General features: G+C 48.3%; 1 protein-coding gene across 4 annotated transcripts in view; it reads right to left on the bottom strand.

The window, feature by feature from the left end:
• SLC6A11 (solute carrier family 6 member 11) overlaps positions 1-12,665 on the bottom strand; it is a 135,174-nt gene that overhangs the window by 109,095 nt on the left and 13,414 nt on the right. The window lies entirely within an intron of this gene.

Raw genomic sequence — 12,665 nt, 5'->3', positions numbered from 1 at the left:
GCCTCAGCGCTCTGGGAACGTCCTTTGAGCAAGCAGCTCCCATCCCACCAAGCATGAAAGCCTCCCTCAGTGTCTGTCTCCCTGGGAATCTGCTCAGGGCCTGATTCTGCATTAATTACCCAATGACACCAATTAGCACTGGTCTACAGGCTCCCTCCGGCCCCAATCCCTGCTGGAGAAATCAGGCAGGCCCCCAAACAAAATTGGGCTGTGTGTGGCTGTGGATTTACTTGAAAGGAAACCAGCCTTCAGACTTATAGCCAGAAGTGGGAATAGCCACCTAAAAACACATTTATTGAGCACCTACTATGTACCAGGCACTATATTAATACTGCAGATAAAAAGGTAAGCATGTATGGCTTTTGCCCTCTACTAGTATAAGTTGGACAACAACAACAAAAAAAGTCCAAGTTATTTAAGGAAGGAGAAAGCCACATAGTTATAATAGGTTTTTTTTTTTTTTTTTAAGATTTATTTATTTGAGAGAGAGAGAGCAGGAGCAGAAGGGTCAGAGGGAGAGGAGAGAATCTCAAGCAGGCTCTGAGCTCAGCTCAGTCACACAACCCTGAGATCATGACTTGAGCAGAATCCAAGTCTGACACTTAACCGACTGCACCACGCAGGTGCCCCAGCAACAGGTTTTTTTGTGTTTTGTTTCATTTCTTATGTCTTAGTAGTCTTTGGCTTTAATTCCTTTAAGAACTACAGGCCATTAAATAAAACCTTCAAGAGTATCTATTATCATAACAGAGTAGTGGGTCTCAGAGCATGGTCTTTGTGGAGTGATTGCTAAAAATACAAAAATTCCTGCACCTCGTCCCAGACCCGCTGAGCCTGAATCTTGCTGTATGATTCCCTGGCAGATGCATGTTGCCACATTTCCCCGAGGACTGCTTATGCATGATAAGGCTTCTACACTACAGAAGTAGAGTTTCCTAGCTATGAAGGAATGACCTACAAACTCCACCTGAATAGTATTTTTGAAGAGGACCTAGGGATGGTGTCTGGTATCCTTTGAGAAGCTACTGAAGGGCTGGACTTTCTCCCCACCAAAATACTGTGATATTCCCAGAATTCTGCAGGGAAACCTCAGGGTGCTCATCAAGTACCTTCTTTCTAGATTAAGAGTCTCCTAGCCGACATATATCTACCACCTTGCAAACTGCCCCCAACAGCATCCTGAATGCCCAGCAGCTGGTGAATGAGAAGGGTGAAGCCCACACAGGAAAGAAAGTGGGCCAGTGCAGATGGTGTGCTTTTCCCAGGCCACCCCAGGCTCTGAATTTTTCATTAAAGAAACACTTACATGAGGTCCCTAGCTAGCACAGGTGCACATACACACATGCCTTCTTGTTGATGTAGTTGTTTTCTGAACTGGAATTTGAAAACTGGAAATGGCACGGGGGTAGAGGGATAGCGGAGGGGGCAGTTCAGCCAGGAGGGAGCTGGCTCAGGTCCCCTCTCTTCCACATTTTGAATGCTGCAAACTTTTGAGTCATGCAGCCTGCCTCGGCGCCCTCTCGCTTAATTGAACAATCTAATTCCCAGAATGGGAAGCAGATTACTAAAAGCTACGCAGGATGAATTGCTCTTTTGTTCCACCAGACACTATTTGAAAACATCCTCAAACTATTTTCCTTAGGTTTTACCAGAGCTGACTCTAACTAGCAATGGACCTTGGGTTTCTAAAGATAGGGGGCTTGGGGGCAGGTTCTCAGACTGAGGGCTGTGGGTTGTTTTGAAAGCCACAAGGGCAGCCTTTGAGAGCCAGGGACTGGGGCACTCAACTCTGGAGACTTGGAGAAGGCACAGATCTTCCTGGGAAAAAGCTTTCTTAATGACCCTCCCCCATGAAGTGCTGGGACAGGAGAAAGGTCTGAATAAGGAAGAATTCGCTGCCAACACCCTGGCAAAAAAAGGACCAAGGAACAGACCTCCCAACACTGTCCAGGGAGCAGGAAATGTTGAAGACTAGATGGAACTCTTTGGAGACATTTACTCAAGTTATACTGAACACCTACTATGAGCCAGGAAGGGAAGCAGATCCTTCATGAGGCATGTTTTTCAGGACATAAGTGTAGAATATTTCTGGAGATTGCTATCTGGAGACTAAAATCTCAGAACTTGGAGGTATGATGCCTCTGCTTCCCTAGCCCTTGGCACATAAAGAGATGGGCTGGGTTCAAATCGAGCTCTGCTCCTTACCGGCTGTGTGACCTTGGGTAAGGGACATCACCTCTCTGAGTCTCAGCTTCTTCATCTGTAAAATGGGAATGACAATACTTTCCTTTGATAGGTTTTCAAGCATCCTCTAACCCTCCCCACAATCCTTGAGGTTAAGTATAATCACCATCATTTCAAAGGTGGGGAAACTGAGGTGCAGAGGGGTTAAGTAATTTTCCCAAAGTCACACCAGGAGCAAGCAACAGCACTGGGATTTGAACCCAGGGCTCCTGGCTCCAAAGCCCACACCTTCAGCCTCAATACTAACTCCTAGATTCCCCTGTAAAATTACCGCCTTCCTCTCTTCTTCATAAATTAAAGCTTTGGTAAACGCATGCCCCAAAGCTATATTACATGTCTCTGCATATGACATAAAGGTAGTACACATGTCCTTCATACATTTATTAATTTATTCAAGTAGCACTTATCAAGGTGTCTTCAGTGTGCCAGTGTTACAGCTGGGGATCTATAAAGAGCTCATGTTCTAATGGGGAAAACAGAACTGGGCATGGAGAGGGTCAGGACGGAGAAAAGCAGGGACCCTCACTGGGGATCGGGCCCATAACAAGATGTGGAGGTGGGACTGAGCCAGGGGGTCCTGGAGGGTAGGAGGAGAATTAACAAAGAAGAGGCAGGGGGAGCATTTGGGGCAGAAAGGCCACCAGGTGCAAAAGGCTGGAATGAAGGCTCAGTGAGGCCAGGGAAGGTCACAGCATGTTGGGTCAGTGTAGCAGAAGCCAGGGTGAGAGGTAGGGGTGAGGACAAGGCTGGAGTGTGAGCAAAGCCTAGACTATGAGCCTTGCTGAGGAGCTGGGGCTTCGTCCTGAGGGCAACAGAAGCCTAGTAGAATCTTAAATAGGAGTGAGACCCCATCAGATACATATTTTGGAAAACTCTCTTTGGCTGCACTGAGAAGAACGGACAGTGAGGGTAGAATGGAGCAGGGCTGCCTTAGTTTGGATACTAAAGGGGGAGGGTCTGGACCAAGATGGGGGAATGGCCCTGGAGGGGAACAAGTGGGCTTGAAAACAGCACAGGCACAAAGTGACTGCCAGGGGGTGGTGGGCAGCAGGGAAGAGGGAGGTCTCAGCTGACATCCAGCTGCATACTTGAATGGATGGGGGGTCATTAGCTGAGCAGGACTGAATCGTCAAGCAGGTTGGAGGAGGAGGCGGTAAAGAATCTTTTAGACAAGATGATTTTGAGGGTCTGTGGGACACCCAGGAAGCTGCAATGCCCAGGGGCAACTGGGGCTCTGGCTGTAAAGCTCAGAAAAAAGATGCAGGGAAGAGATTCAGACCTGAGCCATCAGGGTGTGCTGGGAGAGCAAGAGGCTGCCTGGGGAGAGCTGGAGGAGAAAGAGGGAGAGGACAACCTGCCACAAAGCTTCCAGAACCCCAACATTTACAGGGCAGAGAAAGGAAGGGAGGAGCCTTTGCAGCAGACAGGTGTGAGCAGAAAGGCAGGGGAGCAACAGGAGAAGGTGGTCTCCCTGGAGGCAGAGGGCATTCCAGAAGGAGAAGCAGCCCATCTGCCAAGTACTGCTGGGCAGCCTGTGAGAGGGAGGGTGTTGCGGGATTTGCCACCAGAAGGGGTGGGTGAGGCAGGGAGAGTGGATCCCTGTGGGGCAGACTTCAGCCTGCTGTGGGTGGGGTGCAGACACGCAATGGGACCCTGGTGAGGTGGCTCTTTGGGGAAGTTTGGCTCTCCTGGATCAGAGGCCATGGTAGCGAAAAGGGCCACACAGGGTACAAAAGCTGTTCTGCTTATGGCTGTTTTGTTTTGCGGTTGGTGCAAGTGGGATAGTTAATGGGTAAGGGAGTGGGGTGGAGCGTCAAACACAGGAGGGGATGGGGTGTAAGGGAGGAGAGGAGGGTGTAGAAGAAGGAATACACAGGTGGAGATGTTGCCATTTTCTACAGGAACGGGAGGGAAAGAGCTGGGGAAGCCAAGAGGCCAGTCTGAAAGCAAACCATCCTTATTAAGAGACTGTCAGGAGAGAACCGGAAGGCGCTGGCAGTGGACGGGACCATGGCAGGTGCCACTAAAAGCCCTACACTTGCCACATTCACTCCTTCCTGTGAGGGCACTATTAGACCCATTTTATAGGTGGGGAAACTGAGGCCAAGTGAGGTAAAGCATCTTGCCCAGATTAGGATTGGAAATCGGGTTTTTCTGGTGCCCCACACCCCTCCCCCGCACTGCTGCCTCCCACTCAAGGCCCCTCCTCCGTCCTTCATGGTCCTAGGGAAATCGCTGGAATCCCAAATCCAGTCCTCAGGCATCACCCTCATTCCCCCTCTCAATGTCTCATACCCAGAGAGGCTGGGTCGGGAGGGAAGGAAGCAACCTCACACCTGGGGTTTCCCTAGCTTCCAGAGCCACGAATAGTCTGAACCAGGAAAGCAGAGAGGGAGCAGGCAGCCAGGCCCCCCTCCCTCCCACCCCAGAGAGCCTGGGAGAGGCTGTGTGGGAACAGCTCCCAGCATGGCCAGTCGGCAGGGGAGGCCTCATCTTAATGTCCGGCACGGAGCCCACAAACACATCACCTTTCTTTAACCTGCCACGGAGGACATGCTGCCAGGGATGCAGAGACCGCCCCAAAAACTGGCGCTGAGGGGCTGGGCTATAAATAGCCTTGCTGGTCGTCCTTTCTGCTCTCCCCAAGCAACAAACAAGAAAGGGGCCATCACCAAAACAAATGTGCCTTCCCTGCCCCTTCCAGAATCTCTCTGCCTTCAGGGTTCTGCTGTCACCTCTCTGGGAAGAAGGCCCCCAACTCTCCCCACTTACGGGATTTGCTCCTCTGAGCCCCCAGCCGGAGTCCTAAAACCCACTGGAGGCTCAGGGCGGAACCCTCTTATCAAGAAACTGCAACTGTTATTCCCATTTTACACATGGGAAAACTGTGGCTTAGGCAAATTAACATGCCCAGAAAGGCTGAGGCAAAACCTGAAGCCACATCTCTTTGACTTCAGAGGCAGAGCTTGGACCCACTGTCTGGTCATGGGGAAGATGGGCCGGAACTGTGTCATTCAGGGAATACAACTAGGGACCCAAGTTGACCTGAGAAATCCCCGTAGGCCAAGCAGAAGTCCCCAGCAACCCCCAAACACACCCTGACTTCTCTACTTTACAGGATTCATTCCCTGTTTCCTCTGCCAGGAATGTCTTTCTCAGTTCTCCCAAGCTATAAAAACTTGACCTGTTCTTTAAGCACCCGCTTAAATAATACAAAGCCTCACAAAGTGCTCTTGGTCCTTAGGGTCAGTCCCTCCTTTCATTTAAAAGTTAAGCAAGCATCTACTATGCGCCAGGCACTCCTAGGTCAGGGGCAACAAACTTTTTCTGTAAAGGGCCAGATAGTAAATATTTTAGGCTCTGCAAGCCATAAGGTCACTGTCCTAACTATGCAGCTCTATCCTTGCAGTGTGAAAGCAACCATACACAATTTATAAATGAATGAGTGTGGCTATCTTCCAATAAAACTTTTTTTTACAAAAACAGACAGCAGATGGGGTTTGGCCAGTAGTCTCCAGACCCCTGTCCTAGGCTAATGCTTTCCAAAGAACACTAATCCCTTTGAGTTTCCAGGTCACACCAGGCCCTCATTGGAGAAAATGATATACATAGTAGCCCTCCTTTGAGAGTCTCAATTATCATGAGAATATTAAAGGCTCTGAGAAGTCCTGCAATAAAGACATCTTTATAGCTCTGATTTGCCCAATGTTTCCTAAATTTATTCAGAAGTGTTCCCTATTAAATTGCAAATTAAAACCACAATGAGATACTATTCCACACCCACTAGGGTACACCAGCTAGGATGGCAGTAATCAAAATAACAATAACAAGTGTCCTCAAGGATGTGGAGAAATGGAACATCGTATATTTATTTCTGGTAGGAATGCAAAATGGCTTAGCCACGTTGAAAAATGGTTTGGCAGTTTCTTAAAAAGCTAAACATAAAACTCAGAGATTCCACTCCTTGGTTATTCATAATAGCCAAAAACTGAAAGTCATCCAAATATCCATCAACTGAGAGACAAACAAAATGTGGTAGATCCATAAAATGGAATGTTATTTAGCCACAAATGGGGATGAAGTAGTGATACATGTCAAAACATGGATGAACCTTGAAAACATTATGCTAAGTGAAGGAAGCCAGTGACAGAGGACCCACATTGAATGACTCCATTTTATAAGCAAAGTCCTAACTAGGCAAATCCAGAAAGAGGGAAAGTGGAGGCATGGTGGCCTGGAGGCAGAGGTGGGAGGAGAGATGAACTGCAAATGGGTACCAGAGCCCTGAAGAGGGTGATGGAAATATTCTAAACCTATATTGTGATGATCTCACAATTGGCATTTACTCAAAATCACTGACTTGCACACCTACAGGGGGAGCAGTTTAGGGCATGTAAATGATAAGCCAGTTATTAAGAAGTTAGGAAGGAAGTGTCCCCCGCCACAATTCTGCCTTTTCAAAGCAATACTTGCTAGCATGATGCAGAATGCACGCTGGAACAGCGCTCTGGCACTCTTGTGTCTGTTATCGTGTTTACTCCCATTGTTCAGAGGAAACAGAGGCTCTATGTCATTTCTGACCTTGCCTTGAATCACAGACTGGTGGGTCGCAGAGCCTGGACTTGTACCCCAGTCTCCTCTTCCATACCCTCTCCCCTCCGGCTGGTGGGTGAGATCCAGGGAAGTAGAAGGCAGTGAAAAGAGGAGAGTGAGTCTAGAAGAAGGGACCGTTAGGGCATCAAAACTCAGGGAAGAGTTCCAAAACTTGTGCCTCATGGGGAGATGTGAACAGAGGTACTGTCGGTCAGGAGGCAAAGTGCAGAAGGGATAGGCTGAGCAGCAGAGAGGCTGCCACAGCTTTTGGGAACCCACTGGTTCTTAACATAGCCCATCCTCACATGGGTTACACGGATCCCCCACAGTAGAGAGGACCTTGCCATGCATGGCTGGGGTCCCAGGATCCTCCAATTCCTCAGCCCTTCTCCTCCTCACCGGGACTCAGCATGGCCCTAACGAGCTGCCTAAGCCTTGCCAGCCCCACCCCATGGGCTCCCACAGTACCACACCTCTGCAGCACCAACCACCAAAAGCTCTGATGAAGTCTGACCCTCTTTGCCACCCCTGGCCCCCTGAGATGTTCTGTGTCAAGGTTGGCAATGAGCCACCATCTGCCATGGAGGGACAGCAAGCAGGAAAGGCACACATGACAACAGGAAAAGCCCTGGATGAATGAGGAGATCCAGGGTGGGAGCTGGGAGCTGCTCCCAGCTCTGGGGTCGCCCACCAAGAGATCTCCATCCTTTGAATGTCACCTTATCCATGGTGGGGGGCGGGGGGCAGGCTGGATGCAGGAGTGAGAGGCACTATGATTAGCCAGTTACTTACCGCCCACCCCCATCACTTCACACTGAATGCACCCTGAAGGGTGGACAGGTACACCCATTTCACCAACGAGGAAACAGAGGTTCCAAATCACATGCCCAGGGACCCCCAGTAAGTGGGAGGGTCAGGTCCCCCAGTTCTGGTGCTTCTTCCCCATCCTGGATGTCTTCCAGGAGTGTAGAGCAGACATGAAGGGTGTGTGTGTGTGTGTGTGTGTGTGTGTGTGTGTGTGTGTGTGTGTGTGTGTGTGTGTGTGTGTGTAAATCTGGGGAGTTTCATATACTTTCTTGTGGTTTCGTTAAAAGTCATCTAGACTAGAGATAATGCACTAAAATTTGGTAACAGTCCCTTATGCGTTATTCTGCACCCGAGTCTGAATTACATTCATTCATTAACGCCCGTGCCACCAGCTGCAGGCCCTTAAGCTATACCCTGGGAGGCCAGCATCAGTTGACATCTGTCATCACAGCAGATCAGAGTCTGCCAGGGTCACACGCAATACCCGGCTCAGGTGGAAACCACAATATTCTTCTAAAATCAAGGTTCAAACCTTTTCCTAAAGGAACCTCTTGAAATCCAGCAAGGACAGAACCCAAAAGGTGGTTTTATCTTGTTTTTGCTGGGCACTGGAGCTTTCTCTTCATTCATTCCCGTTAGTTTCTCCCTTCCTCCATCAATTATAGCTCCCCATCTGCTTAAAAAAACTATTCCTTCAAAAGCGTCAGTCCAGCAGCCTGCAGAGAGAAGGGACATGCCAGTCAGATTCTGCCCGTGACAGAACAGGCATCTGTTGGCATATCAGACACAGGCAGGAGGAGTGCGGAGGCACGAAGGGACGCAGGTGGGCTTGGAGGGGTCTGCTCTCAATCCGGGTCTGCCTCTGGCTTGCCGAGAGAGGCAGTTTGGACCAGACCCTTAACCTCTCCCTGCCTCCGAATCCCGTGTGGGATGAGGACCCCACAGGGATGCCACATCATTTATCCCTGGGGTGGGTGGATTAAACTGAAGTAACATGGTGAGAGGGCATACTCAGGGCCAGCGCACACAGCCAGGGCTTCCTTTCCCTTGCTGCAGCCAACAAGACGTAAAAGGACCCTCAGACAAAGCCCTTCTGGTTCAGTAAACTGCGACTTCCCATTATTTAGTGTAAGACATCCGCTATTTTTTTTTTTTTGTGAAAACAAATACACTCATGGCTCATTTTATATACAAATATCTTTACTCCACCAATCCAATAAAAGATCATAGGAGTAGATCATAGCTCTTCAGCACTTACTAAGCCCAATTACTACTCCTCCTCCCATTCTGCTGGCAAAGAAGGTGAACTGTAGAGAGACTTAAGTAATGAACACAAGGCTAATAAGTGAAAGCAACAGGATTCAGATTCTTGCTGTGTTTGGCCCCAAAGCCCAGGTCTCTGCATCCGCGTACCACATCACTGTTCTTTTAAAGAGCATTTCCGTAATTCTGTATACAAGCCATACCTCTACCCTCCACTCTGCTCGCAGTGCTGTGTTCAGGCTGCAACAGCAGCAGAGCTACCAACTAATCCTTCTCGAGGCAGGGGCTCTGTGCAAGCAGGCACCCCCGTGGTGACAACTGAGGGCAAATAGCTCACAGCTGGGGTGAGAGGAGCCCCCCATCACTGAGAGTGGGGGAGTGCTGCACGCGGTTCCTTGAATGGGACACCTGGGTCTTGCTTCAGGGGTGGTTAGCAGGGTCGATCTGGTGGAAACAAGGGAGCCACCAACAGTGGACTTTGGCAAGTAATCCCTCTCAGCTTCAGCAGTGTGGAAACGAAAATCCCCTTATGTGTGCTCTTTTCCCTTCCTTTACTTAAACAGACTTTCTACGTTTCCTGCAAAACACACAACACACACACACACACACACACACACACACACACACACACACACACACACACACACACACACACACACACACACACACCCCCAAACCACAGACTACTTTTGCAATAAGGAAATCCAAGAGTCCACTGGAGAACCCACTCTGTAAAAGGGAGCTGACCTTTATTAATAGAACTAAATTCCTGAACCTGGGAACTTATTTCCTTCAATAGGGCAAAAAGAAAAGTAAGGAGAATGGTACTAAATGTACAGGTAAATATTGGCAGGAAGAGATTCTGAATTGTTAATAGTTGTTTCTTGGAGGGTGGGGCCAGGAAGAACATATTACAACAGACTCCAAGTTCATACATTAAATCTTAATCCCCAAGATGATGGTATTAGCAGGTGGAGCCTTTCGGAGACAATTAGGTGACAAGGGTAGAGTCCTAATAATGGGACTAGTGCCCTTATAAAGGGACTCCAGAGAGCTCCCGTGCCCCTTCTACTATGTGAGGACACAGAGAGAAGACAGCCATCTACGAACCAAGAAATATGCTTTCACGACACACCAAATCTATCAGTACCTTGATCGTCCGTGGACTTCCAGCCTCCAGAACTGTGAGACATAAATTGTTGCCCGTCCGTGGTATTTTTGCTATAGCAGTGTGAACCTATGAAAACACATACTTAATATGTGATACCAAATGTATCACATTTATGTAGCTGTTGTGTTTGAATCACTAACCACACTCACTACTTTTGCAATCAGTGAAACATTAAATAATTACAATAAAGAGGCCACAAAATGCCGATTCGGGTTTGCTGGGGTGCATCTCCTGAGAGCTGGGAAGAGCTGCCCAGGCCTGCTCCTTTGCACTGAGGCCAGTGTGGCCAAACCTTGTACACCTCAGCGGGACTTCCTCCCTGCTCTCCTTAACTTCTTGCCCCCAGCACCTCCCTGGTGGTGACGACTGAGCAAGAGAAGGAAGGGAACTGTAGGGAGAGGCAGCTGCCCCCTGTGACACCCCCCTCCCCCCGCCCAGAGCAGGGCCCTCTGGAGAAACCAGGGCTGCCTGGGGACAGTAGGAGCCAAGAGTTTTGAGTTCTGGCATATGAGCTGGGCAATCCCTCAGCTTCTCCAAGGTTATGTTTAATGGAAAAATGGAGATTTTTTTTTCTTCTGCCAATCTCACTGGGCTGATATAAAATTAAATGAGATAATGTTAACAAAAATGATTTGTAAGATAAATAAATAATGAGTAATAATGTGAAACCACTGTTGTAATTGGGATTTGTCACTCAGGAGGAATCATTATAATAAATGACAGTGTATTCAGTAACCCCCCTCAAGCTTCTATTTTTTTTTGTATTATGAAATAATCATGTTCCTGGTTTTAACTTTTTTAATTCAAATAGTATAAAAAGTATAAAGCAAAAAATAAATGTCTTTCCACATCCTTGCTTGCCCCCATCCCATTCTTGGGTGATCACCATGGTTCAGAGCTTCCTGTGTATCCTCCCAGAAATATTCTATGGAAATAAGGCATATACATATATTTTTATAATTATGGTATTATATACAACATTCTACACTGTGCTTTTTCCACTTAATTTTACCTTAGAGATCTCTTCCACATCAACGCATTTTCTGCTCATTCCTTTTTAGCAGTTCTTGCAAATACACCATAATTTATCTAATTGGTATCATATTTAAGAACATTTTACATGTGTCTTTTTTTTTTAAATGGTCACAAACGGTGTTGCTCTTGGCATGCTGTTCATAACTAGTGTGGTCATCCCAAATAAAGTTCCAGAAGTGGGATTTGGGGAACAAAGCAAATGTGCTGCCCAAGAACTGAGGGTTACTGCTAAATTGGCTTCCACTGCTGTGTAAAAGCTGGGAGAGTCCAGGCAAATTTGGAGCCTCCCATCTGCCCCCATCAGGAAAAGCCCACCAAGGATGTGTGCAGGTAGTAGGCATCTCAGTGCCAGTGGGTAAGTGGGAGGCATTAGCAGGTCAGAAGGGCAAGTTCTCTTACTGTCCTGGGGCATGGCATGGCCAAGCAGAATTACCATCAACCCCATAAGCCTGTTTCTACCCATCATTCCTGATAGGTCAGGGCACCACTCCCCCCCACCCCCACCTGCCCTCTCTCCATGCAGAAACCTCAATTTCATGTGCCTGGACCAAGAAAGTGTCCCCATGGCCCCTGCTTCCTGCATCCACCTGGCAGCCTGGGTGATCTTACTCCTAGATCCGATCCTGTTATTGCATGGATATGCCTTTTGGAGGCATCCACGGGATGATTCAAACCCTTTAGAAAGACACCCAAGTCCTTCACACTTGGCTCCAGGCTCGCTTGGCTGCCTGCTTTTCCCCAAACACCTCCAACATGCCCCCACTGCAGGGTCACGGCTCCTGCTACTCCTTTGACTCGAGGGCTCATCCCCAATATCCACCAGGCTGCCTCCCTCACTTCCCTCAGCTACCTACTCAAATGCCACCTCCTTAAAGAGGGCTTCCCTGATCAGTGACACTCTCGCTCCCTGCTGGCTTGTTCTTCAGCAGACCGATCCTGACTTAACCTAATACTTTCTGCCGACTTGGCTGTCTGTGACGTCCACTCCACCAGGCAAGTCTTTTGTTTTGTTCCTGCTGTATCCCAGAACCCACAATGATACCTGACGTCCAGTAGGTACTCAGTAAAGACCTGTGACTGACTAGATGTTCTGGCCCTGCCTACTTCCTCAGCAAAGTCCCCCACCATTCCGCAGGCTCCACAGGCAGGAGCACTGCAGGTAAAGTCTACAAGCCTCAACATACAGCTTCAGGTCTTTGGGTTCTTGCTTGTGCTATTTTCTCCACCAGGCATGCTCTTCATTCACTCCACTGGCAAACACATAAACTTCTATTCACCCTACAAAACCCCGCTAAGCCTCATCAACTCCATGAAGCCTTCCCCAAAGCCCAGGCATCCAGGCTTCCTCATCTTAGCTCAATGCAACCATCCTACAAATATCTGTTGCTTTATAGTCAAAATCTTTTTATTTTATTATTTTATGTTTACTTTCCAGGTTCCCCCACTAAGCTATGTGCTTCTTCAAGGAAGATAGCACCCCCATGATCTTTCTGGCTACTGATAAGGTGCCCAGCACCCAGTAGGTTCTCAGAAAATGTCAAAAGAACAATCA

Source organism: Zalophus californianus, chromosome 1, assembly GCF_009762305.2.
Source record: "Zalophus californianus isolate mZalCal1 chromosome 1, mZalCal1.pri.v2, whole genome shotgun sequence".
Classification (NCBI taxonomy): Eukaryota; Metazoa; Chordata; class Mammalia; order Carnivora; family Otariidae; genus Zalophus; species Zalophus californianus.
Note: the sequence above shows the minus strand (reverse complement) of the source record. Positions and strands in the feature narration are given on the sequence as shown.